Genomic DNA, 12609 nt, shown 5'->3' with positions numbered 1-12609 from the left:
CTATCTCCATCACTGGCTGTGGCCTCCTAGTTCCTTTTCGTCTTCTCTCCATTCTAGGCATCTGTCACAGTGCTACTGGAGTGAACTATTAACGATGAAAAGCAATGTATATGAACTTGTTGCAATTTATATAAAGATATGTGTGCGTGTGTGTTTTCTCCCTTGCACTGTATGGCTAAAGTGCAAACCCAGGCTGCCTCATCTCCTACGTGCTCCCTCTTTCAGCCTGCAGGCTTGTGAAACTGCTCCTGGCTATTTGAATTCCGCTCCCTCTCTGGAGTTTCCAGGCCTTTGCACATGGTGCTCTGGCTCCCTAGCAGATCCTTCCTGAACTCTGAACTCATATATTCGTCCTCCCAAGACTCAGTGTATAGGTGCCCAGGCTATCCGAAACCTTCCCAGGTACCTTTCCCCTCCCTCCCTTTCCTCCAGTGTTCTCCTAGCACATTTACAAACCTGCCTGTAGGAGTTTGTCCCTGAGGATGGTAATGGTACGTTGGCGCCTCTGTTTGCTGTGTGTTCGGGTAGCAGGGGCTTTTTGTAAATGTCTGCGACCCTGCACTCAGTGAGGATTGGAGGTGAAGAAGGAGGAGGGGTCTACATGTGGTGGGAGCAGCAGGGGCTTGGAGATTGAGAAGTGGTTCGTGGATCTCAGGAGGAGGCAAACCGGGTCACCCCAGCCCTGTCAGGGGGCTGAGACCAAAACCCACACGCTGGGCCAAAGAGCCTCAAAGGAGCTTCTACCTCCTTCTGTCACCACGGCAGTAATCAGAAGTCCTCATGCTTAGAAAACAGTTTCGCCTTTTTCTCACCCAAGTCTTTTACACTGAGGTTTAAGCCTTTATTCCAGCCTTGGTATATGGATCCTTCTGTGAAGGCAAATTAAATGTTTCAACCAGACCTGTAACAAAATTGAAAGAAGAGTGGTGAAGTTGGATGCCAAAATGTGTGAACCTACCAGATAAGCTTTTAAGCCATGTCTGTGATTATTCAAAAATAGGGCTTTGCAGATAAGATGCTTTTTCTTGTTTAACCCTCTTTTTTATGTATAGTTCTGTTTTATGTATTCTGACTGTATATTCTGTATGCTGTAGTTCATTCTTTGTCCTTTTTTATTTCTGCAACTTGCCGAGTGTAAGTACACATGGGATTGTGCCTTATGAAACGAGAATGCCCGAAGGAGCCTGGGAATCCATGAAAAAATGCTGTGAGGGAGGACATGTAAGAATGTATCTCATCATCAAATATTTTTCCACGTGGTTTCATAATTCTTGTCTCTTTAGAGATCGGAGCCCTTTTTTTTTTTTGTTTGTTAACTTTCACAATTGTGAATTTTTTGTTGTTTGTCTAGATTAATTTTTATCTGACCTTCAGGAATCGAATTGCCTCTGTTCATTTCCAGATTTGCTCACTTCTTGAGCCTTTGCAGCATATATGTAAGCAGGCTTTCAAGTTTTTGTGAACCATATGTTAAGATTGCTATTAAAAATATTGCCTGTTTTATATTTTTGTTCTTGGTGTAACAGCTCAAGTATCTTTTGGGGGCTAATAGAAATATTTTGTGTTTTATTTTGCTTATTTTTAAAGGGATATTTCACCTCTTTCCTCTCATGTACAGGACACACGCTTTCCTGCCGTCTTCCTTTTCGGGGTGGGGTGGTTTAACAGATTCTGCTAAAGGTCACTTTCTATGCTGGCTCTAGGTGTGTTGCACACAGGATTGTTGGCTTTTTCCATATTACCTATAAATATATATATATTTTTGTTCAACTTGATTATTACTATTATTATTTGGACATCTTTTTCCTTTTTTATTTGTGAAAAACTTCATATAGACAAAAAAGCCATACATTTCAAAGCACATTGCAGCAGTTAGTTTTAGAACAGATTTCAGAGTTTGGTATGGGTTCCCGTTCCACAATTTTAGGTTTTTACTTCTAGCTGCGCTGAGTTATTAAGGAAACTTTAATAACTTAGCCCTCAATAATTTAATGATGTTTGCTCCCTTCCTTTTCAGGGTAGGTGTAAGGGTAAATGAGGTCACTAGCTTTGGTCTTCTCAAAAGCAAGATGGTTTAAGGAGGGAACATTATTGGGATTAGATCCTTGGCAAAGGATACCCTGTCAGCATGTCCTGTGGTCAGCATTAAGACCCAGTGCTAACTGCCAACTGGCCAACTGAAAGACAACCATTTCCCCAGATGGAGACCAAAGTAAAGAAATTCATTTAAACAGCGTTCAAGAACTTAGATTGATCCAATATAATCCCCAAATTGATCCCATTATCAAGTACTTTTATGTTTCATATTTTGCCATTTCAACTACATTCACTTGTCACACGAAGATAAATCAATGTTTCTAGTTAGTGTTTCTCTAATGCCGTACTGAGTAGTGGAGTGTTTTTATTAATGAATTTAAGGATTGGGTCCTCTATATAGATAAGAATATTTAAATATCTGTTTACATATGTTTATTGTATTTGGAAAGTATCTTATGACCTTGTTTCTAAGACCCTGAGGAGTTGAAGGGCTGTCAGGTAGGAAAGGGGGCAGATTTGTTTGCCTTGGTTTATAAGACTTGGTGTACAACGTTGGGTAAACATGACGACGAAGCCGAATTTAACTTAAGGTAGACTTTTAATAGGCAGCTAGGCCCGCATGAGTCAGTCTCCCCTGCAGCTCATGCTCTGCTAGTGGTCAGCTGGCTGACCATCGGCTTAGAGACCCGAGAGGATTCTCAGCCCTGGAAAAGCTGGACCAGATGATGTCCAAAGTTCCTTTCCACCCTAGATCCTGAGAAGTCTGATGTAGATTTACAGATGAGAAAACTGAAATCTAAAGAGGTGAAATTATTTTGCCTTTTGTATTTTCAGAACTTAAGGAAATAAGGGGTGCAAAAAGCTTCAGCCATTTTGGACCTGAGGCTTAGAAAGAGAAAGCTAAAAACCAGATCGACAGTAAATTGTGTGCTTCTGACTTGTTTTCTGGCAATGTTGTCACAGAAAACACACTAACAGCACATACCCACACCCCACACACCAAGGCCTCTTTGAAGCATTTTTTGGTAACTTTGGAAGCAGTTCTAGGGGTTAACACCACATGGCCTTTGTGTGTACAGTTCTTTCTGTTCTTCCCACTAGCTGCCTGCTGAATTTTTATTTATCATCCAATCCAGTACTCTGCAGTTACCTCTTCTGTGAGGTGCTGCATTACTTAGGGTTCTCTAGAGAAACAGAATCAACAGGAAATATTTGTAAATACAAAATTTGTTTAAGTGTCTCACGTAACCGTGAGAACATAGAATCCAAAATCTGCAGGGCAGGCTGTGAAGCCAACGATTCCGATGGAGGGTCTGGATGAACTCCACAGGAGAGGCTCTCTGGCCAAAACAGGAAGAGAGCCTGTCTCTTCTGAATCCTCCCTAAAAGGCTTCCAGTGATTAGATTAAGCATCACTCATTGCAGAAGACACTCCCCTTGGCTGATTACAAATGGGATCAGCTGTGGATGCAACCGACGTGATCATGATCTAATTCTATGAAATGTCCTCATTGCAACAGACAGGCCAGCACTTGCCCAACCAGACAAACAGGTACCACCACCTGGCCGAGTTGACTCATGAACCTGACCATGACAGGTGTCTTTTCACCCTTGTTTATTTCCACTCACACTGACTGTTCATCCTCACTGGCTCCAGGTGTTTCCTCCTAGGTGCTCCCTTAGTACTTTATGTAGATCTGTCTTAGAATAACAGTTACCATATTGTGATGTACATTCTCCAAGGGACTGAACTTGCTAAATATATTGCATGAGCTCAGTAATAACGCAGCCATTGTAAAATACCTACCTGTTCAGCTTGGACTTAAAGTCAAGTTATTTGGGTTTCCATTCCAACGCATGCCTCCTCTAGTTCACAGAGTCACCCATGGACCCAGGTTCTTTTCATGTTGTTTCCAGAGACTTGGTCTCCCTCATGTGGTGGAAGCTGCCCTCTCTCCAGTTTGTGTTCCAGCATCAGAGAAGAAGAAGGGCTGAAAAAGTGGTTTCAGCTTTAAGGACAGGAGCCAGAGGTTGTGCACATCACTTATCTCTGCATCCCATGGTCTGGAATAGTCCCATGACTGTACCTAACTCCAAAGGACACAGGGGTTTTTCCGAAGGTGGACTGATTAGAGTCCCAGCTCTGCCACTTAATGTCTGTGAGGCTTTGGGCAAGTTGTACTCCTCTCTGTGCCAGTTTTCTTGTCTTTAAAATGGGGTTGACAGAAGTACCTCCCTCATAAGTTAGGTGAAGATTACTCTATGTTAATATATGTAAAGCATTCCGACAATGCCTGGCACAAAGGAAATATTTTTAAAATATTAATGATTATGATTGTTTTTTTACTAAAAGGAAGAAGGGAGACTAGGTGGGGGTGGAGGGGACAATTAGTTTTCCCCATGGGAGGAAAACGAGAGACTGGGGCTCCCCATCTTGTCTCATTACCTGAGGTTTCTGGTCGACACAGCCTTAATGTAATTGCTGTTTATCCCAGGAATGTTTGGGCTCTCCTTATATCTGTGTTTTCTGGCTTTGACCTCCAATTTTTTCATTTTTAGCTCTTCCTTCATTGTAGCTGTCATTACCACACCAAGGAAAAAGGAAGTAAATTCAAGGAAACATTGTCTTTATAACTACCCATTAATTCTTTCTTATAGTAGATACATTCGTGAAAAGGCAACTCTGAAGTGACGTGTTTCATGTATTGAAATCTATTTCTAGTTGACGGCATTTGGAAAACGTGAATTAGTGAAGTAGGCAGTGTGCAGTCCCGTTATTTCTAGCTCCTCCTGCTTTATCTTCGGGATTCACACACAGTCCTTTATCCCACGTTCCACAGTGGGCTGCATTGTATACACGCACCTACCCTGGCAGTTCCCAAAGTTTGCTGCTTAAAACAGTATTCCAGGAAATGGAATAGGGAATATTAGCATATGAAAGGCTTTGAGAAGGATGGATGGCAGCTGAAAACCTGTTTAATTTTTGTTCACTTTGCTCGCCAGACTCATTTGAAAGTGAACATTTTTTTAGTTTGTTGGTTTGTTTTTTGAGTAGTGCTGCTATGTAACTGTTGTAGAAGACGGTTGAGAAATCTTCATCTGCCCCAAAGTGCAGTATGCATTAGGCTGCCAATTCTCTGAATTCCATCAGACTCCTAACTCTTCTCTGTCATCAGAGTCAAAGTGTAACTAGAACGCCTAACATCCTATTTATATAGGGAGAGAGTATGAAGAAGATGGCCCGATAGGAAAGAAATGGAAGTTTGACATTATGAGGTTAGTGGTGCTGAGAATTCTCTTCTTTTAGTGATTAATACAGAAGCAAACTTTTCAGATTTAAAATTTTCAGAAGTGGGTGTCTTTTGACTCTTGCAGTTTTTACTCGAATGCTAAATTACATGAGTTAAAAATTTAATTAATATTCTAAATAGAAGAAATTAAATATATCCATGCCAAGAATATCTGTGATAGCAGCAGAAAGTATGGAAACGTCTTAATTTTTAAAAATATACAAGTATGAAAGGTGCAAAGAGTTTTTTTGTGGAGTTATAGCTTTTCCAGCTGTGCTGTATATTTAAAACAGACTGTATCACTGTGCCTCATGAAAACCTAGTTCTACTTCTGTGTCAGAGACACTTCATGCATAAATGGCATTCGTGAATGTAGCTGTCTAAGAATTTAGCTGCATGAGGCTTTTTCTGCTCTGTGTAAATTTAATTCCATCTTAAATTAATTTTACTTTGGGGTCTTGTCCCAAATGTAAATTGAGCAGTACTATACCATTAGAAGTTGAACAGTGAGGTGACCTTATTTAGCAAAATACATACTTTTAAAAATGTTTAATTCTAATTTAAAAATATATTCAATAGAGAATTTAGAAGATACAGAATAGTGTAAGATCAAATCACTTAATTGTATCAATGCTGTAGTTTGTCTAGCAGTAACCACATACTTTGGTGCACTTATTTCAGGTTTTTTTTATGCATATTAAATATGTTGAATGTATTTAAGATATGTACGTCTTGTATTAACTTTTCATAACATCATAACACTTTTCCATTGCTGTTAAGAATTCATGATGAATATAATTTGGTCGTGTAGTGTTACATGATCTACATAATTAATCCATTATTACTGAATACTTGGGTTGTTTGTGGTTTTTGCTGTTATGAATAATGACATAATTAACATCTTCATGCATGAAACTTGACCTACATTTCAAAATTTTGTCCTTAGGATAGAGCCTTCAAATTAGAATTACTGCAAAGAACATGAGTACTTTTATAAGGTTTTTGATACATATTGCTACATTCTTTTACAGAAAGATTATGCCAATTAACATATTCACCTTTGGCATATTAGAGTTCTGTGTGTTTGAACAGGGTCTGGTAAGTTGATTGGCAAATAATGGAATCTTGTTCTAATTTTCTCTTTTTTTAAAATCTACTGGTAAGATTGAACATTTTAAAAATATGTTCTTTAGCTATTGTTATTTTTTCCTCTGTGAATTGTCTACTCATATTCTTTGCCCGTTTTTCTGTTGCATGTCTGTGTCTTTTTCTTTATTTGGCAAAAACTTGTATCAATTAAAGATATTAATCTTTAGTTATAAAACTAGCAAACATTTTTTCTAGTTTTGTTGAATTTGTAATTTTATAACATCTGACATGCACAAGTTTCAGATAAAGATAAGAATAAATAATAAGATATGAATAACCAACTCTTTTGAGTATTTTGGATTGTGTTTTATAGTGGAATGTAAGATGAAGCTCCAAATGATTTTTTTTTTCCCTTCCAAGGAAGGTCAGTGTCCCCAGTACAATTGATTGAATTTGAAGAATCTAGTTTCTTTCCCATTGACTGGTGGTACTTTCTTCATCTTACTTCCTTATATACTAAAGAATCTCCTTTTCCGTTGGCTTGTGGTTTTTGTTCTCAAGTAATACGCTGTTTTAAGAGCTTTTTTTTTTTTTTGCATAGACAGGCACCGGGAAACAAACCCAGGTCTCCAGCGTGGCAGGTGAGAACTCTGCCACTGAGCCACCTTTGCTTTTTTTTTTTTTTTTTTTTTGGCTTACACAATGGGAATTTATTGGCAGTTTTGAGGTTAGAAGCACAAATATATTCAAATACAGAATTTAGAAGATATAGAATAGTATAAGATCAAATCACATAATTGTATCAATGCTATAGTTTGTCTAGCAGTAGCCACGTACTTTGGTGCACTTATTTCAGGTTTTTTTATGCATATTAAATATATTGAATGTATTTAAGATATGTACGTCTTGTATTAATTTTTCATAACATCATAACACTTTTCCATTGCTGTTAAGAATTCATGATGAATATGATTTGGTTGTGTAGTGTTACATGATCTTCATAATTAACCCATTATTACTGAATATTTGGGTTGTTTGTGGTTTGCCTCAAAATCGAGGCATCAGCAAAGCAATGCTTCCCCTACCACCCCCAGGCAAAGACTGCAGTTTTCTGGGCAAGCTGAAGGTGATTCTTGGTCCTTGGTTTCTCCATCATATGGCAGTGCTCATGCCAGCATCTTCTGTTTTCTCTTCCAGGTTCCGTTAGCTTCCAATTTCTGAGTGCTCCCCATGGCTGCTCTCTCCATATGATGTCCACTCTGCGTATAGAGGACTCCAGTTGTCCAGACTGAGTCCACCCTCATTCGGCTGGGCCACACTTTAACCGAAGTATCACCCTGAAGAGCTTATATCCGATGGGTCCAGACACACTACAAAGCGAACCAAGACCAAGAACATGTCCAAACTGGGGTACACAATTCCATCCACCACACTCTGCCCTCTGGACTCCCAAAGACACGTTCTTCACTTGTACAAAATACGTTCCCTCCATCACAAAATCCCATTATTGTGGGATGACAGTGACCATTGTCATTTCACTAACAATGTTAAATACAAAGTCTCATCAAAGTCACTTATGGGTGTGGCCTGCCCTGGACCAAAATTCCTGTCTGTTGGCCCTGACACAGTCGAAATCTCTTGTAACTCCTCGAGGGGAGAGGCCAGTTCCATTTTCATAGCATTTTCGCCCATCGACTTGCAGTTCCCCTCCAAGCCTGCGGCCCCCAGTCTATCCCCGAAGAAGTGGCGTGTTAGTGCAGATGAGACCCGGCCAGCTTCCGAAGGAGATTTCAGCTGGCCTTGCCTTCTTCAGATTCCTTGGCGCTAGATGATGTGTCTTGCAATACGGATGTATTAACAGTATCAACCCAATCTGATACAACCAAGGCAGGATTTAGGATCTTGTGGATCCCATTAGTGGACGGCCTGGAGGACCGTCTCCTCAAGAAGTTTGTCAGTGTTTTCCGAATAGGGTTTAGTCTTTTCCTGAGATGAATTTTTGTCAAACCGAGGACGTTTTAATGAGACATCACTTCCTTTTGATATTTTCCATCTTCTCAATTCCAGTGTTATTGTTTGCCCAGTTTGAGAGCTGGACTCCACAGCAGTGGGTGCTGCGGAAGAGGTCTGCCTCGTCTTCTTTTAGGCTCCCTTAAGTTTTCTTGTGGATTCATCATGATGTCATTCTCTGGTTTCTTATCCGTTTGGTCATCTCCGGAATACTTCCTGTCATTTTCTAAAATGTTCTCCTTATCTTCCTTCTCATTCTTGGGAAGGCTTTTCTCAGACACCTTCCCCTTTTCCAGGCCCATTAACTTCCCTTCTTTATCAGGCTGCTTGGGGCGCTTTTCCGTCTTTCCGGCCTCGTCCTCTTCGCCTTTCTTCACATTGGTTGCTGTGGTTTTTCTCCACACTTTGAACTTCCCTCGTTTATCAGGAGGCGATGAAAGACTTTTGTGATGTTTCCTTAGACCTAGCATTACCCACAATATTCTGATCTTTGGAGAAAGCTTTGACATGAACACGTTTGACAGTCTGAACTACTCCGTCATGAAATTTCACAGTCTTTGTACCATCCTTGTGAACAGCAGTAACTTTGGCTGGGTGAAAACGGCAGTCAGACCAGCAAGCAAAGACCTGCTGGTTTATCTGAAATTCAGAAGGTCCTTCCTCTCCGTCTAAGCCCTACTTTCCTCAGCCCTATTTTCTCTAAAGGGTGTAAATAAGGACTGTCCCAACAGAACCACTCATCATAACGATGATTCCAGCGTTTGGAATGGATAAGAGCTTTTCCTTCTTCGTAGTCAATGTCTGCTATATGAGCTGGACACCTTATTGTAAATTCGTGAGCTATCCCTGGAAGGATGGTCAGGCAACCTGGTTTGCCTCTTGGGAAGGGAACTGAATATTAGGGAACAGTTTTTCAATCGGTCCCAGTGGGCTCCCACTTCAAAGCTGATTCCTTGTCTGTTGGGTGGATGCTTTGTCATTTTCAGTCGTCAGCAGGGTTGCCTTTATTTTCCTCGCGGCCCCTCTCTGGCTGCGCCACCCCAGGACCAACCGACAGAAGGACTCTGTGTGCTGTGTGCCACGTGACCCCGGTACGCCCCCCCACATACACGCACCATGGCCACCCCCGAGTAGTCCACTGCTTTAATGATTATGGAAGTAACACTAGTTTTACATCTCCCTTACCAGCAATTACTTTCCCTTATTTCTACTTTAATCTTATTTGATTGGGCCAGAACTTTCAGGCCAGTGTTAAGTAAAAATGATAATAGTAGACATTCTTGTTTTTTTCCCTGATTTTTAATGCAAAGGCCTTTACTGTTTCCCCTTAAATAATTAGGTGAAGAAATATTCTTTTAGTCTTGATTCTTAAAAACATTGATCTGGAATGGATAAAGAATTTTATCAAATAAATGCCTTTTCGGTGTCTGTGAGACATCTGAGCTTGGAAGTTGTTTATAAAGTGAATTTTTGTAGGCAATTCATTCTTTGCCTGTAGCTAAATTCCAAAGTATGTCTCCAGAGAAAACGCTTTGGGCCCTAGGGAAATATGTATTTTTGATGCCAGAATGCTGTTTTTCCCTCAAAAGGCAATAAGGTACTTTCTTAATTAGCAGATAGGAAAACAATCTTCAAGCAGAGCTTTGATGTTTGAGAATGTCTTCCAGTCTGGCATTAGTCCAAGGAGTTTAGATACATAGTATTTCTTTTGTTTTTAGGCGTGGACAGGCAAAAGGGAATCCTCTGCAGCTTCTGCAGCATGTCTGCCAGTTTGCCAGGTGGCCCATCCGATACATAGTATCTAAAAGCTATCAGATTCTACAAATTCTGAGGAGGGCATTGAACCTGCATGTAGGTCCTGGTTTTGGAACTACTAGTGATTGACTTTGTGACCTTGAAGAAGTCTCTTCACTTGACTTCCAGCTTGAACAGAGTCTGTACCAGCACTGTCCAGTAGAACTTTCCAATACGGTAGCTACCTACGGCAGCTGAGCTCTTGAAGTATGAGTAGTGAAAAGAACTGAGTTTTTAATTTTATTTAACTTTTCTTAGTTAAAATGAAAATTTAAATAGCCACATATGACTAGTGGCTACCATATCCTATTGGACAGTGCAGATCCATGCAATGAATTGGTTTCTTTATTTCTAAGGTCATTAGGAGCTCTCAAACTCTGTGCCTCTGTGACTATGGCTAGGAATTCCTTACGAGTCTTCTTATATTTCAAGAATTTGTAGATTTGGGGGAAAACCTCTCTTAGGTTTTCTGATTCTTGAATTCTTTATAGCATGTTCCTTGTATTTAGATTATGTACGTGGCTGTTGACTGATTCTTTGTATCCTTGTGAACATTACGTATTGTTTGTTCTAGTTGCCAAGTTAATGTCTTTCATGGTGAATGTGAAGGATTTTTTTTTTCTTTTTGCCATAGTGGATTAATGCTCCAAACCAAAAATAACTTCTAGTAGAATGCTTCCCTTGCAGTGAGATTGTAGCAAGAATCCTTTACTGTGTAGAGAAGCTCAGAAGCACTTTGTGTAATTAACCCGAATCAACTACTACTTTGCTGTTGCTTATAGATAGTGCTTCTGTTCTGTTTCTTGAAATATACTTGATTTTATATAAATTTTTATTTCTATTATTTTTTAATCTCATGTTCAGATATTATGTGTGCATGTTCTGGAAATATAAGCATCATTTTCAGAAAAGTCATATAAAAGGTAATGACAGAACACAGCATTACGCAACATGGCTTTATGCTTTGTAAAGTTCATTAAAAGCCTTTAAATTTGGTATAAAATCACTTTTTACTCCAAAATTCTGCTGTGGGTAATTAAAGCTCATATATCTTTGTAACAGATTGTCTTGAGACACTGAAGTGTCTCTTTAGTAAGCAATTTGTCAGGACGTTGACCAGTAATGTTCAAAGTTGGATTTGCTTGCTCTGACATGTCTGTAGTTCTGGGAATTTCTAAAAACCCTTACTGCATACTCTGAAAGTTTAAGTAAACATACATTAGTATAAGTACTTTTAGGAGTAGTCAGAGGCATGCCAGGACATTTTATAAAAAAAAGTGTTTGGAAATAATTGTTTCAGTATTTGGGAATATTTATAAGTTACAGTAGAGAAGAGATTCCAATGCTAGGTTTAACTTCTGAAATTAATACTTACTCTCAAACTTTGGACCAGTAATTAAATTTCTCAGTACCACCAGGTTCTTTACTTGAAATGCTTTGAGCTTAATATACATTAGATCATGTGCTCAGTGCTAGTTTAAGATATGCCTTTTTTAGGCAGACTTTACTCTGCTCACTTTTTTTGGAGGTCTCTTATTACAGCAGAAGTTGTTTATGAACAGATTTAAAAGAATCCATGCTTTGCCAAGTAATTAGTAGTTCTGTCATAATCCCTTTATGTCTGAACATAATTACTGGAGATTAAGGCGTTTGTATTATTTGAGGGACCACAGATTTTAATGGACTTAATGATGTATTGAAAAGAAAATTAAAAGACATACAAGTTGAGATTACCATCCCTCCTTTGTTTAGAAAATGTGGATTTTTAAAAAAAATCCCATTTTCTTCTAGCCCTTTTAAAATGGGATGGATTTGAAACTATCTCTAACTTTAGACTTGCTCCCCTCTGAATGAAAGAATATTCTTTACATATACAACTTTCTGTGGGTATATAGTTCATATTTTGTGTGTATTTAGTTCAAGGTCTTAAAGTACTGAGGGAGCTGCTTAAGTTCATTTGCCTTTGAAATACTTAGTATCATTTAATTACTGCCATATGATGCTGTGTAACAAATCATTGCAAAACTCAGTGGTTTTTTGTTTTTTTTTTTAAATTTTTTTATTAATCAAAAAAAAGAAAAGAAATTAACACAACATTTAGAAATCATTCCATTCTACACATGCACTCAGTAATTCTTAGTATCATCACATAGATGTATGATCATCATTTCTTAGTACATTTGCATCGATTTAGGAAAAGAACTAGCAAAACAGCAGAAAAAGATATAGAATGTTAATATAGAGAAGAGAATTAAAATAATAATACTAATAATATATATATATATAAAAAGGAAAGAGAAAAAAACAAAAACAAAAGATACAAACAAACAAACAAACAAAAAACCATATTTCAGGTGCAGCTTCATTCAGTGTTCCAACCTAGTTACAT

General features: G+C 38.8%; 1 protein-coding gene and 1 pseudogene across 1 annotated transcript in view; one reads left to right on the top strand and one right to left on the bottom strand.

Annotated features, from left to right (window-relative positions):
• The window catches only part of LOC143652630 (PHD finger protein 20 pseudogene), a 32581-nt pseudogene extending 23037 nt beyond the window's left edge, over positions 1-9544 (bottom strand).
• PELI2 (pellino E3 ubiquitin protein ligase family member 2) overlaps positions 1-12609 on the top strand; it is a 187437-nt gene that overhangs the window by 35039 nt on the left and 139789 nt on the right. The gene's annotated exons all lie outside the window — the stretch shown is intronic.

Source organism: Tamandua tetradactyla, chromosome 12 (assembly GCF_023851605.1).
Source record: "Tamandua tetradactyla isolate mTamTet1 chromosome 12, mTamTet1.pri, whole genome shotgun sequence".
Classification (NCBI taxonomy): Eukaryota; Metazoa; Chordata; class Mammalia; order Pilosa; family Myrmecophagidae; genus Tamandua; species Tamandua tetradactyla.
Note: the sequence above shows the minus strand (reverse complement) of the source record. Positions and strands in the feature narration are given on the sequence as shown.